Source organism: Ceratotherium simum, chromosome 15 (genome assembly GCF_057802395.1).
Source record: "Ceratotherium simum simum isolate JZ-2026a chromosome 15, ASM5780239v1, whole genome shotgun sequence".
Taxonomy (NCBI): domain Eukaryota; kingdom Metazoa; phylum Chordata; class Mammalia; order Perissodactyla; family Rhinocerotidae; genus Ceratotherium; species Ceratotherium simum.
In genome coordinates this window covers 16,867,990-16,886,764 of record NC_141914.1, presented here as the reverse complement: position 1 = coordinate 16,886,764, position 18,775 = coordinate 16,867,990, and the positions used below count along the sequence as shown (strand labels likewise).

Sequence of the window (18,775 nt, the reverse complement as noted above, 5' to 3'; positions counted from 1 at the left end):
CTAAGGATTCTTTTGCTGAGATAAAGGGAGCTGCACAGAAATTCATTTCCCTCCACCCCACACACACGTGCACACACACTGGCCTGTATATACTTTATAAAATGTTAATAGCTAGAAAAGTTAATGAAAATTGTATACCAGCTTTACATAGTTTTCACCAGTTCTTGGAGTTCGTCCTATCAGTATCCTCTCCTAACCTCCTTCTCATTCAGCATAACATCGGGAACCATCTAAACCTGGTGGGAACCATGCTCATATCCCCTGAAAGTGAAGTATGTCTGTTAGCCTCCTCACAGAAACCTTTGAGAGCCCCCTCTAGGACACTACCTGTTCGTCTCCAACCTCACCTGCCAGCAGGGAGTGCTCATATGCTGTGCAATTTCCACCTCTTGCCTTTCTGGTTGAGGAGCCCTCCTCCCCTGGGGGCCCACCCTCGGTGTTCCCTGAGTGTGCAGGCTGGTGGTCCCGGGCTTATCAGCATACAGAGCTGAGCTGGAGCCTGTAACAGGAGCCTTGCCTGTTGCTCTTCGTATTCTGCCTCTGCCAGTGCCTTTGGCATATCAGCACTAGGAACAATGGAGCATTCGCCCTAAGACTGGCCTTTTCATAAGGCTGAGCCTCTGTTATTCACCATGGTGTCAGGTGCCCTGTCTTCTTTTTAGACCCTTCGTTAAGGGTACATCAATACTGTCTTACCTGGTTTAAATATTGACATGAAAAACTTGCATTCTGAGACTTATTTTCTGGCTGGTGCCCCAGGTGCTTTCATTTCTTAAAAGTCTTGTGTAAAAATGATTTTCATTGTTCAGCCACGAGAACCCAAATTTCTTGCCAACATAGTGATGGGGCTTAACTTTCTTTTAGATTTGGCAAATCGACCACAGTACTGTCTCCCAGATGAAGTGTTTGACTCCCATACCAAATATCTCGTGCTGTAATCTAGACCTCAGCTTTGCTACCTCAGCAGCCAGGTGGGAAGGGTGTGAGGAGAGGGTCCTGTGTTTACACAGTTAAGGATCTTGTCCCTGGAAAAGGAAGGGAAGGTAGTTTCAGACAACACTTCTATTTTCTGTAAAAGAAAACACGTAAACGAACAATTTGAATTTTAAATGGAGTTTTAGTGACTTTTTCTTTCCTTCTAAAGTTCCTAATAGGATTTCTGTAATGATTTTTTGTTTTCTTTCTTAATAGAACTTGAATGGCAATGAAATGACATGCTATTTTTGATTCAGGAAAAAAATAAAAATCTTTTCTATAGGAACTCTCTTTTTAAATACACATTAGGGAATAGATAATGACAACAAAAAAAATATTCTCTCTTCCTATTCAAAGGGATAGCTGATTAGGATGGTGTATGTGTTTTTAATATATATTTACTTACCTATTTGATTATTTGTCTATTTATTTTAAGAAAGCAAGAAAGGAAGGAAGAAAAGTAAAATTCTTCTGCTGGAGTAATTTCATTAGATTCATAGAATTTTAGGGCTGGAAAGAGGCTTGATGACAGGGCTGTGACTTTGTATCACAGTGGAAATTGAGACAGGTGGATACCGAGGCCCAAAGATGTTTAATAACATGAGCAAAGATACACCAGGATTGTGCCATAGCTAGGCCTAAGTTGAGGTCTGACTTTCAATTCAGGCAATACTCTTTCAGAAATTACATTGTTTTTTAAAACTTTTTTTAAACAAAGACAGTCTCATTTGAGTAATTTACATTGACGTGCTTAAATCAAGTAGGGCATTTGCTTTTGGAATAACTGGAGCTGTGTACTGGCTAAGCCAACTTAGGGATGCACGTTGCAACAGTTGGGAGACAGTTCTTCCTAAGCTGTATTTTTTCTGAGTTGCATAAGAAACCATTATAATTTCAATTAATTTTTTTCTCTTACAAGATTTCAAAGAAACACTGTCTCCATTCCCATTTTGGCACCTGAAAACATATAGTTTTTAATAGGTCCACTCCTTTAATAAGTATTCATTTAAGTAGGTCATATTCTAACATTCTTGGAGATAAAAAATCTTTTATCAAATTAAAAGAAATCTGTTTTTTATTCCCACTTTTAGCTATGTTTGAGTTGGTCCTTGTAATTGTCAGTTTCAGCAAAACACTGATTAAGTCAAAACAGCAATGATTTTGTTTGTTTGGGTTCTTTTTGTTTAACACAAGGAGAAAAATAAATGCATTTACCTTTTTGCAGCTCTGATAATTATATACTCTATTTTTCATTTATGCAAAACTTATTTTTGAGGGTTTTCTTTTTGTTTCATTTCTCTGTTTTTGCATTTTCCAAACATCTGTACCGTGGCTGGTGACGAGAGTAGCAGTGGCTGGCACTTTTCCTCCACGTTTTGAGAGAAGGAGAATTGGCTGGAATAAAACCTTGCTTTCCATATGGTCAACTTGAAATACAGCATTGAAAAGGTATCGTCTCTTTTTCTTTTCTGAAACCAGAGGTGAAACCCACAAACAAATAGCCATCTTGATGCCAAACCACCTGTTGATTCACATCAGAAAAGTCCTTGGCAATGCATCCCCCACTTCATCAGTTGAAAAACCTAAATGAATGAATGATCTTTGTACGATGGTAGCATCATATCAACAATATATGCTGCTGGTCACTCACTTAAGAAAGCCTAGATTCTACTCGTAGTCAAGAAATGAATTGAAAGTTTTGCTTTTGATTCAACAAAATGATCACTTTGTAAATATGTGTGGCTGTGAAGTGCTGATTGATTCCTAGAATATTCAGTTCTATCGTCAGGGACAGTGAAGAGAAGAAGATGACTCTAGTGCTTTCCTTTACTTTGAGTAATTCAAGTTAGGAAAAGCAGTAGTCTTTGTCTTATCAATTTTGTTAGTGTAAAATATTTCAAACATATAAAGTATAAAGAACAATATGAACATACAGGAATCCAGCACCCAGGTTAAACAAATACTAATTAATTTGGACCATTTATTTCTGAACCTGTTTTTATCTTCTGTTATACCATTATAAGTGACATCCAGTGAAGTAGACAAATTAAGTGTATAGCTTGATGAGCTTTTATGTAAGCATACATCCATGTGACCACACCCAATCTAAGATACAAAACATTCACAATACCCAGGAAGAGTCCCTCATGCTTCCTTAGAGGTGATATTCTCCAAAGCTTTAACAAAAGGTTAAAAATAAGCAAAACTATTCTGACCTCTATCGTTATGAATTATTTTTACATAAGCCATATCTTATGGCTTATATATCCTACTGTACTTATCACTGAAATTTACTTATTGAGTCTTGTGTTGTTAGACATTATTTCTAATGTTTCCCCTTCACAACCAATACTGCAGTTAACATTTTTATACATGTTTATACATAGAGGAGGAATTGCTCAACTGTAAGAAACAATGCATCTTCAACTTTACTAGGAATTATAAAATTTCTCTCCAAAGTGATAGTACCAATTTATATTCTCATTAGCAATCTATGAGAGTTTCTCCATATGCTTCACAACATTTGGAATGGCCAAACTTTTTAAATTTTTGTCAGCCTAATGGGGATTAAATAATATCTCATTTTAAAATGTTTTCACTTATAATCTACTGGGATTTCCTCATGTGTGTTGCCTATTTGTATCTTTGCCCATCTTTCTATTGGGTTATTTGCTTTACTGTTGTTATTTTAGACAGCTTTTGGTTCTGGTTTTGGTTGTTATTGTAATATTCTGGATTCTCATCCTGTGGGCAATATAGATTGCAAATATCTTTTTCCAATTTGTAGCTTCTCTTTTAACTGTGTCTATAGTAGCATTTATTTTTAAAGCTTCTAATTTTAATGCAGTTTATTTATATTTTCCTTTATGGTTTGTGCTTTTATGTCATTTAAGAAATCCTTCCATATGACAAGGTCATCCTACATTTTCTTCTATAGTTTTAAACTTTTGCCTTTTACATTTAGATCTCTAATCTTCTTGGCATTTATTTTTGTAGATGGTATCTTACATGCACCCTATTTTATTCTTTTTCCATGTGGATAACTCAATTATCCCAGCACCATTTAACAAATTAGTCATCCTTACCCACCAATTTGTAATGCCATCTTTTGCCTACATCAAATCTGTTTTTAGGATCTTTATTTCATCCAGTAGACTGTTTCTCTGCTCTTGTGCCAACACCATAGTGTCTTAATTACCATACTTTTATAATATTCTTATTATTTGGTAAGGTAAATCTCTCCACACTGTTCTTCTTTAAAATTCTCTTGGCTCTTCTTGGCCTTTAGCTATGCAATATGAATTTTAGGGTTGGTTTGTCAAGTTTGGCAAAAGCCCTTCTGATTTTTATTTGTAATTACATTAACTTTAGAGAACAATCTGGGGGATAATTGACTTTTTATAACATTGTCTTTCCGTCAGTTAACAGACTGTATTCCTCCACTTAATCAAATCTCCCTTCATGTTCTTTAATAATGTTTTATAATTTTCATCATAATGGTCTTGCTTGAACCTATTTTGTTTGATTTCTTCTCATATAACTTAGGTTTTTGTGCTTTTATGTATAGAATCTATTTTTTATTTCATTGTTATTGATTATTATTAGTGTATATTCAGCAACTTAGCTGAACTCTCTTATTAGTTCTAATGGCTAAACTGGAAATTCTCTTAGGCTTTCTACATGGACATGTGTATCATCGGTAAATAATGACAGCTTTTCTCTTAAATTCTAGTTCTTAAATGTTCAATTTCTTTTTCCTGTCATATTGCATTACTAAGACCTCTATATAGCATTGAATAGAAGCAGATATTAGGAATATCTGTTCTGTTTCTTACTTTAATGGAAGTGTTTTGGAAATGTGATATTTGCTTAGGGTTTTGATAAATCAAAACTATTGTGTTAAGGAAGTTCCCACTATTTATTTATAGTTTGGAAAGCATTTTTAATCAGGAATACTAGTTGAATTTTATCTAATGCATTTTCTGAATCACTAATATGATAAAATTTCCCATTAACATGATAATAATTTATGTGATATTAATACATTTTCTGATATTAAACTTTTCTTATATTCCTGGAAAAAACTTCACTTGGTCCAGTATGGTTTTTTAATCCACTGTTGACTTTAATTTGCTGATATTTTATGTCCGCGGTATGTTTGCATAGGGAGATTGGTCTTTAATTTTCCTTTCTTATATTGTTATTGGTGTTTTGGTGTCATGGTAATACTAGCCTCACAAAATAAGTTGAGCAGCATTCCTTCCTTCCTTCTTTCCTTCCTTCCTTCCTCCCTCCCTCTTTACTTCCTTCCTTTCCTTTTTTCTCTATTTCTAAAACAGTTATTATATTATAAGGATTACCTATTCAGAAGATTTGGTTAAACTTGCCTCTAAAATCATTTGCACCTAGTATTTTCTGTCAGTAGGGGGTAGGTAGCATAGGGTGAACTTTTGGTTATCAGTTCAATTTCTTCCATGGTTATTGGTTTATTCAAGTGTTCTATTTCCTCTATTTCCGCTTAAGTCAATTTTAGGAAGTTTTTTAAGAAAAATATACAATTAAAAGTTAATCAATCCTTTCAAATTTATTTGCATAAAGTTGTTCATAAGAGTCTTATGATTTTTAATTTTATCTATAATTGGGTCCCCTCCTTATTACTAATATTATTTATTGGAGCCTTTTCTCTTCTTTTACTGTTTAATATTTTTCTGTTTCATTTAATTTTTTCAAAAACTGACATTTTATTTTGCTTATCTACTTTATTGTGTCTTTGTAGTCTATATTATTACTTTTTTATTTTATCAACATTATTTTCTGCATTCTACTTTTTTATAGTTTAGACCATTTATCCTTTTCTAGATTCCTGAGTTGAATTATTACTCATTTAATTTCAATACTTTTTATTATTTTTAAAAATGAATTTTAGTCTCTAAACTGTTTTTCAATTTAGCTACATAGCATGTTTGATAATGTAGTTTTGTTCGATTTTAAGTATTTTGTAATATCTTTTATTTTTAACCATTGAATTATTTCAAAGTGTATGTTTTTACTTTCTAAACATATATTTGCTCTATTTTTATTACTGATTCTGAATTTAATTGCACTATACTAAGAGATTATGTTTTATATAGTTTTAATTGAAAAAATTTTTTTGAAATTTCTTTTGTGACCTGGTACATGGATTTTACTGCTGGGCTTGAAATCTATGGGTGGCTTATCAGTTTCTTTAGTGTTCATACTAACATTTTTGTATGTATACCTAACTACATATTTTTCTAATTAAAAACAAAATCCTCTTCTTAGTATTTCTGACTTTCTCCTTAATGTAAAAAAAGATGCTTAGCGTATTTATCTACTTACTAAGTATCAATCTTGTTATTGTAATTGTAGAATGGAGTTTTAGTTTTACCTATTTGTTTTAAACTTATACAAAAGTGGTTATAATTGATTTTTTATAGTCAATGCTTAATTATATTTACTCCTATATTTTAGTCATTACTGTGCCCACTATTATTCTTGGATTCTGTGGCTTCCTTTCTAGGTTCACTTTTCTTCTTGTTGAATTACAGGTGTTAGTAATTCGTTAGCGAGGGCACTGGGTGGTACATTTTGTATATCTAAAAGTTTCTTTATCTTTTATCTTAAATAACAATCTTGGTGTTTTTGCTCAGCATTTGAAGATATTACTCAATTATACCTTAGGCTGTTGTTCTGTCAACTATCATTACTTAAGAGAAATCTGCTATCAGTCTATTATTCATCTCTTTGTAGGTAGTCTGTCTTTTCCCTCTGGTAACTTTTAAGAGTATTTCTATATCCTTGCTTTCTTATAGTTTCTTTGAAATGTGTCTAGATGTGGATTTATTTTGAATTATCAGTCATGAACTCAGGATATACTTTGTATTTTCAGGTCTCTAATTCTAGAAAATTCTCAGCTATTATCTTTTCCTTTATTGTTTCTTTGTCATTACCTCCATTTTTTTTCTTCTGGGATTCTTATAAGATATGTATTGGTGTTTCCTAGTCAATTTACCTTATCTCAACTGCTGTTTCATTTTCTAAAAATATATTTTACACTCTGTGACTTTTTTCCTGAGTGAATTCTTTAATAGTACCTATCAACTCACTTAATCCTCTCCTTGAAATTGCCTAATTTTAAGTTATCCCATCTATTGCATTTTTATGTCAATGAACATATTTTTAATTTTTAAGATTTCTGGTTGTTTCTTTATTCACCTATTCTTATCTTATTGCTGTCTGTTTTTATTTAATAGTTTCTTGTTCTTTTAAATGATTCTTTTATCTCTGAGCATTGCAAAGATACTCATGCTGAGGTCATTGTCAAACAAGTCTATAAAATCAAATTCTTTTGCAGTGAATGTTCCAATTACTAATTTTGTTGGTTGTTTTTCTTAGCATTAGATTTCTTGCTATGTTTTAGGACTTTGTTTTGCAGGTTAATGTTGGTCATAAGGCATTTTTGTCTTGTCTCCTGGTTTTCTTTCTCTCTCTCTCATTTTTTTTGGTGAGGGGGGAGGGGGAGTGAGGAAACTAGCCCTGAGCTAGCCAATCCTCCTCTTTTTGCTGGGGAAGATTGGCTGTGGGCTAACATCTGTGCCCATCTTCCTCTACTATATATGTGGGACACCTGCCACAGCATGGCTTGATAAGCGGTGCATAGGTCTGTGCCTGAGATCCAAACCTGTGAATGCTGGGCCACCAAAGCAGGGTGCAGGAACTTAACCACTAAGCCACCTGGCCAGCTCTTCTCTCTCTCTTTTTTTTTTTTTGTACATACATCCCTGATTAGTGGTTTTGCAGTTGCCTCTATCTGGATTCCTAGTCCTAATCCAAATCTTATAATGGTAGCTTTCAGCTTCTTTCTTTTAAGAATATTTGATCATGAGGCTGTGTCTTTATCTTTCCACCTCTCAGTGTCTGCAGCTCTATATATGCTGTTGCCCCAGACAGCAGTTGGCCAAATTTTTTGCAGCCTCTGCTGAAGTAGTGAGCTGGGCTCAGTTCCATAATTTCATATGGAACCTTTTTGGCTCCATTACTCCAAAGAGCTAGACTCCTAGCCACCTCTGTGTGCTTCTGGATCCAGATTTCATCAGGCTTATGGCTTCAGCCCTTTTTGCTGCTTTTAGTTTCTTTGCAGAAATGATTACCTTCTTTTTAAGACTCACTCTCCCTCTTTGGTTTTCTCATTTTATATTCTATCAATTTTTTCAGCTAACAATACATCTTGAACAACACTCCTTTGATTTTTACCTCCCTTTTATTTAGATATATCACTTTTAAAACAAATGTTATAAATAATAGTTATTATTGAATGCTTAGTTGTGCTAGGCACTGAACTTTATAGATATTATGTTATCCAGTCGTCTCTATGATCAGTTATTTTTATTCCCATTTTATAAACTAGGAAATTGAGATGAATAGGCTAAATAAATTCCCCCTTAGGAAAGAGGTCATAACTAGTAAATGATGGAAGTAAGATTTGAACTCGGTTTTCTCCATTATCAAAACTTCTCCACTATCAAAACTAGTGCTCTTAAGGTACTACCCTATGATTAGATTTTGTGAGTATTTTTACTCCTATGTTATAGTGCTTATTTTTAATGCTAATTAAATTAATTACTATTTATTGTTGTAAAAATATATCTGGTCTTATCTCAGAAATTTTATTTAATATTTTCTGTGTTTTTATGCATCTTTGTCCTCTCTCTTTTTCTCTTTTGATATGTGACTGTTTTATTGCTATCAGTCTAGCAATTTGCAATTTTTAAAGCATAGTTTATTCTTCTAGTAATGATTACTGTTATTTACTTAAAATATTTAGGCCTATTTTCTTTAATTATCATTATTAATGAAACTGTATGCTGTATGAAATAAGAAATTTAGAATGTTGCTTCTTCATTCCTCTCCCCCTACCCAATATCTCATTTTTTGTTATAATACATTGTGTCAGATATAGATCATTAGTTGTTTTTATGATACAGTTGTGGAGAGGATAATCAAAAAAGCTGGATCATTTCTTTAGGTATGAAAGAGCTTCTAGCACAAAGTAAGTGCTTAATAAGTATTTGCTGAGTATGAAATGAATGGACCTGTTTTGTGTGCACACACATGCACACAGAGGAAAAAACAGAGCTGAGATCTCTTTAGAGTCTTCCTCTACTGCTGGATGACCCACCTATTTATTTAACCCTTAGATTTTGTAAACTGTTGAACTTCCACATGATTTAATAAATACTCTTTCTGTCAATACTTTTGTTAGGCAAACAGGCTTTGTGAACCAACCCTTTACAATCAATGAGCCCCTATCAAGTTAGTCCCATTCGTAGCTATTTCCACATTTGTGCCTTCTGCCCACCCTACCCCTACAAATAATAAATATATTTGGCAACTCCCATTCTCACATCAGTGACTACTGTTAAATTTTCATTTGGCAGATACTGTGTGATTCTTGAATATGAAATAGTGATTAAATAGCAATAATTGCATCATATTCAATTGCTAATAGCCCATGTTCTTCCAGAACATTTCCTGTTGTTTACTATTTAAATAGAGACATTTTGAAGTAGTTCTTATTGTTTTATTTTTTAAGGGTAGTTCTTAAGATCCTCAATTATTGCAAAAGGAAATTCTTTATAGAAATTGCTAGAAAAATTGGATTTTCCATTGAATACCACTAAATATTACCAAGAAACTTAATGATGATCTGCAACATGCTAGAATAAAAATATGATGCTTCTATTATAGCAGAGCAGATTAAAGAAAACAATGTAGATTAACAAGAAAAAAACAAACTAGTATAAACTGGGTCATTTGCTGATGTGCAAATTTTATGGAAATTTTAATGACACATTTGATCGATTTATAAGAAGTACATATTATTTGTTTTTATAAGAACATTAAAGCTTTCTATGTGGCATGATTTTCACAATCTTTTTTACGTAAGAACAGATTGAAATTAAACTGTCTTCCTAGCTGTTTCTATTTTTTGAATTGTAAAAATGATTTTTATTATTCTCTATTTAAAGGGCACTGAACAGGGAATCAGGAGACTTGGTTTCTAGTCCCAGTTCTGTCATTTAACCAGCTCTGTGACCTGGGGCAATTTATTGAACTCTTTGAGTCAGTTTCTTTATAAACGTAGAGTTGGGCTTGATGCTCCATAAAGCCCCATCTAGTGCTCGTGCCTAGTGTTTGGCATTGCGCCTATCTCTCTCTCTCTTTTTTATATATAAATACCCACATATAAAAACTTAACTGCTTATAGGTTCCATACATCAATAACCTAAGTTATTCAACAGAATTCATAAGGAAATATCCAAGAATGGAGTTAATTTTCCCCTGAATAAGGCAGTTGAATTTAGCCAATAGATAAATAGCTGGGAGCTACTGTAGGTTCTTGATCAGGACGGACATGATAAAAGCAGTATTTTCAAAAGTACTGTTAGGCAGCAGTGTACAGAATGGATCAGAATGGAAGAAATCTAGGATGCAGGCCAGGCAGGATGAAGTAAGGAGTCCAGAGTATAGTGATGGCATAAGAGGTGAGATGGAAGCAAAAGATACGAAGATAACTGAGATATGTATTTGTTCAAACAGAACATCTAAGAAAATTATAAAAAGGAAAATCATGAAAGAGGAAATACAAATGAAAAATAAACGTATGAAAAAGTATTTTAACTCACTAGCACTCAAAGACATGATTTATAATAATAATAATTCTCAGGGCTGGTAAGTGTACATTAAACTGGCACTCACATAATAGTAACAGTGGGGGGTGTATATTGAAGCAAAATTCTGCATAAAAATATGGCATTATATTATGAAGAACCTTTCTTTAAAAGTGTATCCTTTCGCCCAGTAATTTCACTTCTAGGAATCTACCTATAGGAAATAGAAACTCAGACAAAGATTTATATACAAAGGTGTTTATCACAATGTCATTTATAAAAGTGAAAAAAGAGAAAAACAATCTTAAATATTTAATCAGAGAAATTATTAAACAAATTAAGGACCATCCATATATATCATTGCATATAATAATTGTTAATTGTATAGTTATTAAAGATATTTTAAAGAATTTTTTACTAGGAAATACTCATGAAATAATGTAACTGAAAATACTTGATCCAAATGAAACTTGTGTACCTAACATGATCCCAGATTAGAAAACTGAAAGTATTTGGTTACAATCGAAGGAAAAACATTAAAATGTGAACGGTAGTTACCTCTGTATAATGGAATTAAGTGCTATTTTATTTCTTCTTTTTATTAAACTTTCTAAATGTTCTAAAAATACTCTAATCATTGGAAAAATAAAAATTTTGAGCAAACAATGAATAATCTAATTAATTCCAAATTTAATGATAATGCACCTTAAGAATACATGTCTACTATTTGTCACCTCTTAAAGGATCAAAATGTTTTGCTTTTCCAATTTATTAAGCTTCTGAAATATCTGAGATGTAGATATTCGGAATCATATCATATTGAATATGATATGACATTTTCGGAATCGTATCATATTGTTTCTATTGCCTAGTGTTTCTCAGAGTCTCTCTTTTTCTTATTTGGATCCTTGTACATTTGCCTTAGGTTAGCAGCACTGCACTTTGACTTCCCAGAACCTTATTTTCTTCACTCCATCAGTCAGTTCTACATTAATATACTCAAACCACATTTACGTGTATTTGAGGTTATCACAAGAAGGAGAAATCTAGATCACTCTTTATATTTTCAATTGTTTTTAACTTTTAAATTTCTCAGTGTAAAAATTTCATAATCTAATACTAGCATTTTGAGTAATTGAAACAGATGAAAATTAAGTAAAGGAGACAGCCAATATGTCACTATAGAGTCACTTTTATTGGGTGAAATGAACTACTACTGATAAAATTTATCAGGCACCCATCTCAAGAATAGAATCTCGGCTGCTCTATGTAAGAATGAATAAACATAACAACTTACTTGGCTCTGTACCCAGAATTTAGCCAAAAAAGAAACCCAGTTGGATGCCAGAAAGAATGAACCAGATAAAGTTTTATCGGCTCAAAATATACAAGTAACTTAGTCTGCCCTGTGTCTAACAAAACTGTATAAGTAAAAATGTAATCTTTAAAAATCTAAATTTTTAGATTTTTTTTGCCAATGGCAAAGTGCTGGAGCAACAAAAAATTTCCAGACCGCACCCTCTTTCCCTTCGTCTGCCAGGACAATAAACCTCTCTCTCTCCAGCTCCAGCCTCCACTGACTACAGGTTAACCCAGAACCATTTGTACACAAGCTCGCCTCTTTTTCAGACCTGCAAGTTCAGTGAATACAGAAGCTGTGTCCTATTTATCTTTGTTACCTCAGGTTCTGGCAAGGTTCATGATTGTTGAATGAGCTAAAGAAAGATTAAGCAACTTAGTGTAGATGATTTTAGTATCTATAAAAATAATCTGAGGAAAAAGTTACTTGGATAGAAATGCTCACACCCTATGTCTTATTATACAACCCATCTTACTAGTATTTAGGCAAGTTTCTTTATGATGATGCTGTCAACAAATCATGAACATTTTGGGGAGTAAACATCTTTAGAGAACATATTTTTCTGCTGGGCTAAGAGTTAAACTAGCTCTTAGTAGTTCTAAAGAGCTCTTGCAATGATGAGTGTGAGACCCACAAGAAGTTACTAAATCGCTCTGAATCTCAATCTCCTCACCTGAAAGATGAGAATAGTAATAATACCTACCTTGTAATCCTTGCTGTGGGGATTGGATGAAATCTTGCATATGAAAACAGCATCATGCGTGGCTAAACCCTTGGGCTATTATTAGTAGAGTTGATGCCTCCCAGGATGACTGGTTGTACTTGCACATGCGTCTTGACAATTGGGACAGAAGATACCAGTCTACCAGCAGGGCTCTCACTAGATATAGAGTCAGCGAGTTTAAGTACATAAACCAGTGCTTTTCAGGCTTCGGCAGCATAAGAATTACTTCGAAGTTCATTTAAAATGCTGATCTTTGAGTTCCACCTCAAGAGATACTGACTCAGTTGATTTGCTCTGGGGTGAATCCCTGAAATATGTCTTTTTAACATGCTCCTCAGGTGATTCTGGTGTAGCTGGTCCCAGACCAAGCTCTCAGTAACCCTGGCATCAAGACTCCATCCCAGCTCTTGACTGTGGATTACCTCCTGCCTCATGCCATCGTTCCCCAGGACTCGCCCTGCTCAATACTCTCTGGCTTTGCTGGCCCCCCCCTCCCCGCCCCCCCTGAAAGCAGAAAAGAATAGGGAAAACAGGGTCCATTGGGAAAACTTGAGTAGCTGCAGTAAATTATCTGTTATTTCGTATTATTCAGACTAATGATCTTCTGCATTAGTCCAAAACTGAGCTGACTTGAGTGGTAAGCTTGAACTTTTGAACAAGAGTTTTCCCCCAATAACTGTAGAATGACTGGCTATAGTAAAGTTCATCTCCTGTTTTTTCATAGAATTTCTATCTATAGAATTTAGATGAATAAGCACAACTGAAGTGCAAAGTGTTAAATGTGTGCTTTGATTTAGTCAATGCATTTGCACATTGAAGTAATTAGGATATATTTAAAAGCATTCTGCTTGTAATACTTTGTTCTCCATTTCCTACAAATCAAATTAGTGAGGGGTAGATTTGATTTTGACATCATTTTGAAAATATTTTCTTTTTCTTTTTTTAATTTTATTAGTATTCCATTTTTACAAAGTTCAAAACACAACCAACTGTGACTAAATTCATAAAAACAAAACAAAAAGTCCAAAGTGCAAGAAAATGAAAAACAGCACAGAGTAATATGCAGTAGAACAATGTAAATCATAGCTCACGGATATAGTTGTAACAACACACCTTATCCATGTCTGATCAATTAGTGACAAATACTTATTCACAGAACAAACAGCTCATTCTTTTACTTTGATTGAGAGCCCCAAATCCAATTATTCCTCTCAGTCCAAATAAATATGAAAAGGCAGCCGGATCTACTTAGAAAAATCTTAACCATCTCCTGTTTTCATTGTACTATATGTACCGTAATGAATGACTATGAAGAAAGAATATAAAGGATGTTTTCCTTGTTTGCTAACAAAGCATTCAAACAAGATTATTTATTTTTTAAATCAAGTTAGATTTGGCAGAACCAAGAAATGTTTATGGAGCTGTGCGGCACAGACAAAGACAGACCCGAGTTTGAATCCCAACTCTGCACACTGCCTGTGTTGTCTTTGACAAAGTACTTCACCTCCCTGAGCCTGTTTTCACATCTGTCAAGTGAAGTTAATAGTATCTACATGGCAGAGTCATCTTCTTAATATGCAATAATGTATTTGAAGTGCCTGGAATTAAAATGTACTCAATAAATGGCAGTTATTATTATTAATTCAGGAAGGTTTCAGGGATAAGAACCCAAAATCCTAGGAGGAAAAAAGGAATACACAGAAATACCCTGCGTTCTCACTTTACAGAGGCTAGTTACAGGAGTCACAGGTGTTATCCTAGGATTTTATCAGGATTCCTACAGAAGGAATTGTTTTAACCCTATCATCTTCTTGCCACCCAAATTGTTGTCCTCATTGTAAATCAGTGACCTAAAACTACATGTTGAGAAATACCCCTTATACTATTGATGTGTAATTTTCTAATACAAATTATCATATTCTTTTATTGAAGATAAATAGTACTTTGGACTGGGTGCAGATGACGTAGGTCTAAGTCCTCTTATTTTTTTCTGTGTAATTTTATAGTTTTAGAAGTATACACGTGTATGCATAGAGTGAAGGGGAGATAGAGAATAAACGAGAACAGTAGATTTATTTATGCTTAGGAAGCAGAGATGGTATCCTGTTCTACCCTATCTTCAGTGACTAGCTCTGTGTTTCCTGTGTAGAAAGTGCTCATAAAATGTTTGTTGAATTAAGAAAATAAGGAGAAACGCAACGCCGAGAAAATATCTATATAGCATAAAGGAGCCAGCTCAAAAGTAACATATGCAGGTAGTAGGCAGAGATCTTAAAACTTACTCATGGGTATAAACTCCTGTTTATTTAGGATGGCTCCATGTGGAACTGCAGTCACTTTTATTCAGAGACTAATTCTCAACTGGAGGAAGCAGCTCAACTAGGAGAGCCAACTGACCTTCAGTCAGAGAGCCATGACGTGACCTTCATGTCAGAGCTAGAAGGAGCCATAGAGGTTTTCTAATCCAAGGGCCTCATTTCTCAACTGAAGGAACTGAATGACTTGCCCAAAGACTTGGCAACAAAGTTTGTTGATACTCAAACTTTGGTTTCCTGACTCTGGTCCAATCCATTTTATATTGTACCATGTTGCCTTTGTGTCCCCAGACTGTCCCCCTGGGCGTTTCTATATATGCACAGTAGCTTCTCTTTCTTTGACCAGGACAGTGCAATGGAACATCCATCAATGCCCCTGATTAGAATCATCTCACCTGTTATGGCATTTTCAATAGAGCCTAAAAGGCCACAATGAAGAGATTCTGCCTTTGACTCTCAAGTTCAATTTTTTTATCAAGAAATAATCTATATTAAATTATTATCAACCCTTAACAGCATATCCAAATTACTTTAGCGCCCTTTCAAGTGGTTATTAGCTGGAGCTAAAAGGAATGGAGAAGAAAGAACCATTATAATTTGAGTGGGGAGAAAGTGAAGGAAGAATTCTGCCCTTGGGTTGTCACCTAAGGGAAGGCAGGTGATGGGTATATAGAGGGGGATGGGTATCCAGAGTATCCAGGAAGTCACTCAAGGATTTGAATCTTAGAGAAGGAGAGGGGAGACAAGAAGAGGTGAAGGAATACAAGAAAAAGGAAGTAAAAAAGGGAGAGGGTACCGCAGGTAGACAATAATTTGGTCTTTTGGTTCATGATTGCCTCTACTTGTAACCCTTGTGCTCAATGGAGAAGCCTTGTGTTCAGGTCATTTGTGTCCTGTCACAATGTATATTGCTACTGTCAAGTAATGACTAGAATTCCTTGAACTGAGTAATAGCGACATCCATGAAAGAAGAAATAAAGCACTTGGTAGGTAAATCTCTCCCCCATCCACCTAAGGAATGGAGGAAGTGTTGATGGGATGTTGATGGTGAGTTAAACTGGCATACCAGGAATTTTTATAAATGGTTTTCCCATGCTCCATTGAATCTGTGGCTGAGACTTTAGTTGTATACCAGCTGTGCGTGCAAAATCTCATAATTATTCTTACTGTATTAAGCATTTTATAGCAATTTTAGCTCTAAAATGCTATGCAATAGTTTTTATACAAGTGTACCAGACATGTAAGCTGTTCCAATGAAAACATTTCCTTTCATTCAGACACGTGGTTTTAGGTTTCCAAACTTAGCTCTTTGCATTGACGGAACGATCTTTAGGACAGACATCAGGTTTTCTGGTGGGGGAAGAGGAAGTAGTTGCATTTTCTTGCACAGACTTTATTTCTTCAAGCAGCCTCATCAGAAAAGGGGCATTTCGCTAACTGTACAGTACTGATATTAGCAAATACTGCCGCTGAGCACCAGCCCCTCCACAGCCTGTTCTGTTGAGAAAGGCACTGGAGAGGAAGCTAGGGTTATCTCTGCATCGCTCTGGGGTGTGATGACAAACAGGCAGAAGGACTTGGACTTAACCTCTCTGCAGAAGGCTGACACCTTTAACACTACTGCACATGCTGCTGCGCCCTGCAGTGGTAAGACTTGGGCCTGAGCCCAAAGCTGGTGTGGAGTTTGAACCCTTGGTATTCTGGCCCAGGGCCAAGTGCTATCAATGGAACCCCACTGACACCTTTAGTTATTCTTCCTAGATTAGGATAGTAATTTACTTGTCTCTTTGATTTCAAGTGTCTGGTTTTGTTTCCAGATGCCTCCCAGCTCATCTGTATTCCAGGGGTTTCAAAAGACTTTAACCTCATTGGTTCTTTCCTCTGTCAGTTCCATTTGGTGAACACAGGAGGGATACAGAGACTGGAGAGAGGCAAGGGAGGTGGTTGTGCGTGTGTGTGTGTGTGTGTGTGTGTGTGTGATGGAGGAGGCCTTAGGGGGAGGGTTTGGTGAGACTGTAGGAATAAATGAAAGGCATATTCACTTTCAGAATATCAGCTATCATACCATAGCAAGTCAGGATGGAGTGTAAGAGGTGATGTGTAGGACAATGTACTGAAAGTGTCATTAGATAGATTCATGTGTAAAAGCCCTCCAACCAGCAGTAATCTCAAACTCCCCCAATGATTACAATATATTAAAGAGACGGAGAGACCATAGAAATTTTATCCCAATGCCAATAGGTAACGGCACTTGGATTTTTATATGCTATGGTAGGAAAAGGCATTTATGCAGGGGTGTCATTCCATGTTTACAAGGGCCTGTCTAGCACTGTTTATTGATTTTACTGCATTTCTTTCCCCAGGACCCTGTAGATAGATAATTGCTAGAACTGTCCATCATTAGCAGAGCAACAAGTGCGACCATCGCACTAGGAAAAAGATACACAGAGGACCCTGCAAGCAGGCATCAAATCGGGGGGGAAGAGTCACACAATAACACGTGCAGCTATAACTCCAGGCAAACACACACACAACACCCTGTGTAGCCATTGCACTGAGAAAATACACAGAGCCCCCTGTGCAGCCATCACACATCAGGAAAATACACACATGACACTTCTACGCAACCATCACACCAGGCAAAAGCACAGACATAAAATGCTAAGTCAATAGGAATGAATAGCTCATAAAAGCCTACTGGAATAGATCACATCACAGCCAGGTACATCTGTTCTCAGCACTAACCATTATCGTTAGCTTAAAATGCTTAAAATCACTGTGCATCCTCAGGTCTAGGGACAGATTATTCCAAGAAGATTCTGCTAAATAGATTTGGCAATGCAGTGAAGGGGACCTCCACTGCATTAAAGTGATGCATTTTGCATCTCAAAGGCTGTCAACTGTATTTAGAGGAACTGTTTGATTGAAGAACAATGCTCTAGGATGGGAGAGCAATTTTTCCGGCCCTTCTAAATCTGGGGGTGATTTTTACCCCAACTTGAGTTAAACGTACAATTGAATGGGCAACGCTCAGATTGGCAGGTAGCTAATACAAGCAGAATTGGAAACAGCTTTCATCTGTGGTGCAAAGGCAGTCACTCCAGCCTGTTTTTGACTGGAACTCTAAGGTGAAATGGCATATCGAGAGGTCTCAGTGAGGTCGGACTTCAAGCCATCAACTGGAGATACATAAGTAGTAACCACAGTACTTGCTTCAAAGGGTTGTCTGCCCAACTGGGGGGAATAAAGGAACCACCCACCTCTTCTTTTGCAAATGCCTTCTCTTTATCCTCTTGCCTTGATCTGTGATGTTATCCTCACTGTGTGACATAGGGGTTACAGCACTGGGAGGGAAACTCGGTTGTGTCCTTCTGAAGAGCTGCCCCAAAAAATAGTTAGAAAGAGTTTCAAGCTTGTAGTTCCATGCTTCAATTACAGTGGCGTTATGTGTTTCTACTGAGTGAGACAAGTTGCAAGCTAGCTTGTTAAGAATGATTTACACCGTAATTCTAGGGAAAAACAAATGCGAGTGACTGAGATTTGAGAAAGAAGAGTAGGGAGGAAGTGCCAGACTAAACGAATCCTAAGTAAATAGGGTGGGGCTGGGTTTGAGTTTGGCGTTGTTTTTTAGTGTTTTTTGTTTGTTTGCTTGCTTACTTCAAAAAAAAAAAACAAAAGAGAAAATGTATGTATTGTTGGTAATGACTTC

At 35.5% G+C, this 18,775-nt stretch overlaps 1 protein-coding gene across 12 annotated transcripts in view; it reads left to right on the top strand.

The window, feature by feature from the left end:
• Positions 1-18,775, top strand: part of ZBTB20 (zinc finger and BTB domain containing 20) — a 775,204-nt gene that overhangs the window by 525,791 nt on the left and 230,638 nt on the right. For 4 of the 12 annotated variants that reach the window (XM_087439629.1, XM_087439632.1, XM_087439636.1 and 1 more), the window contains one exon: positions 2,325-2,424. The exons of the other annotated variants lie outside the window; for them this stretch is intronic. The gene's annotated coding sequence lies outside the window, so the exon portion shown is untranslated. The remainder of the gene's footprint in view (positions 1-2,324; positions 2,425-18,775) is intronic. 12 annotated transcript variants of the gene reach the window in all.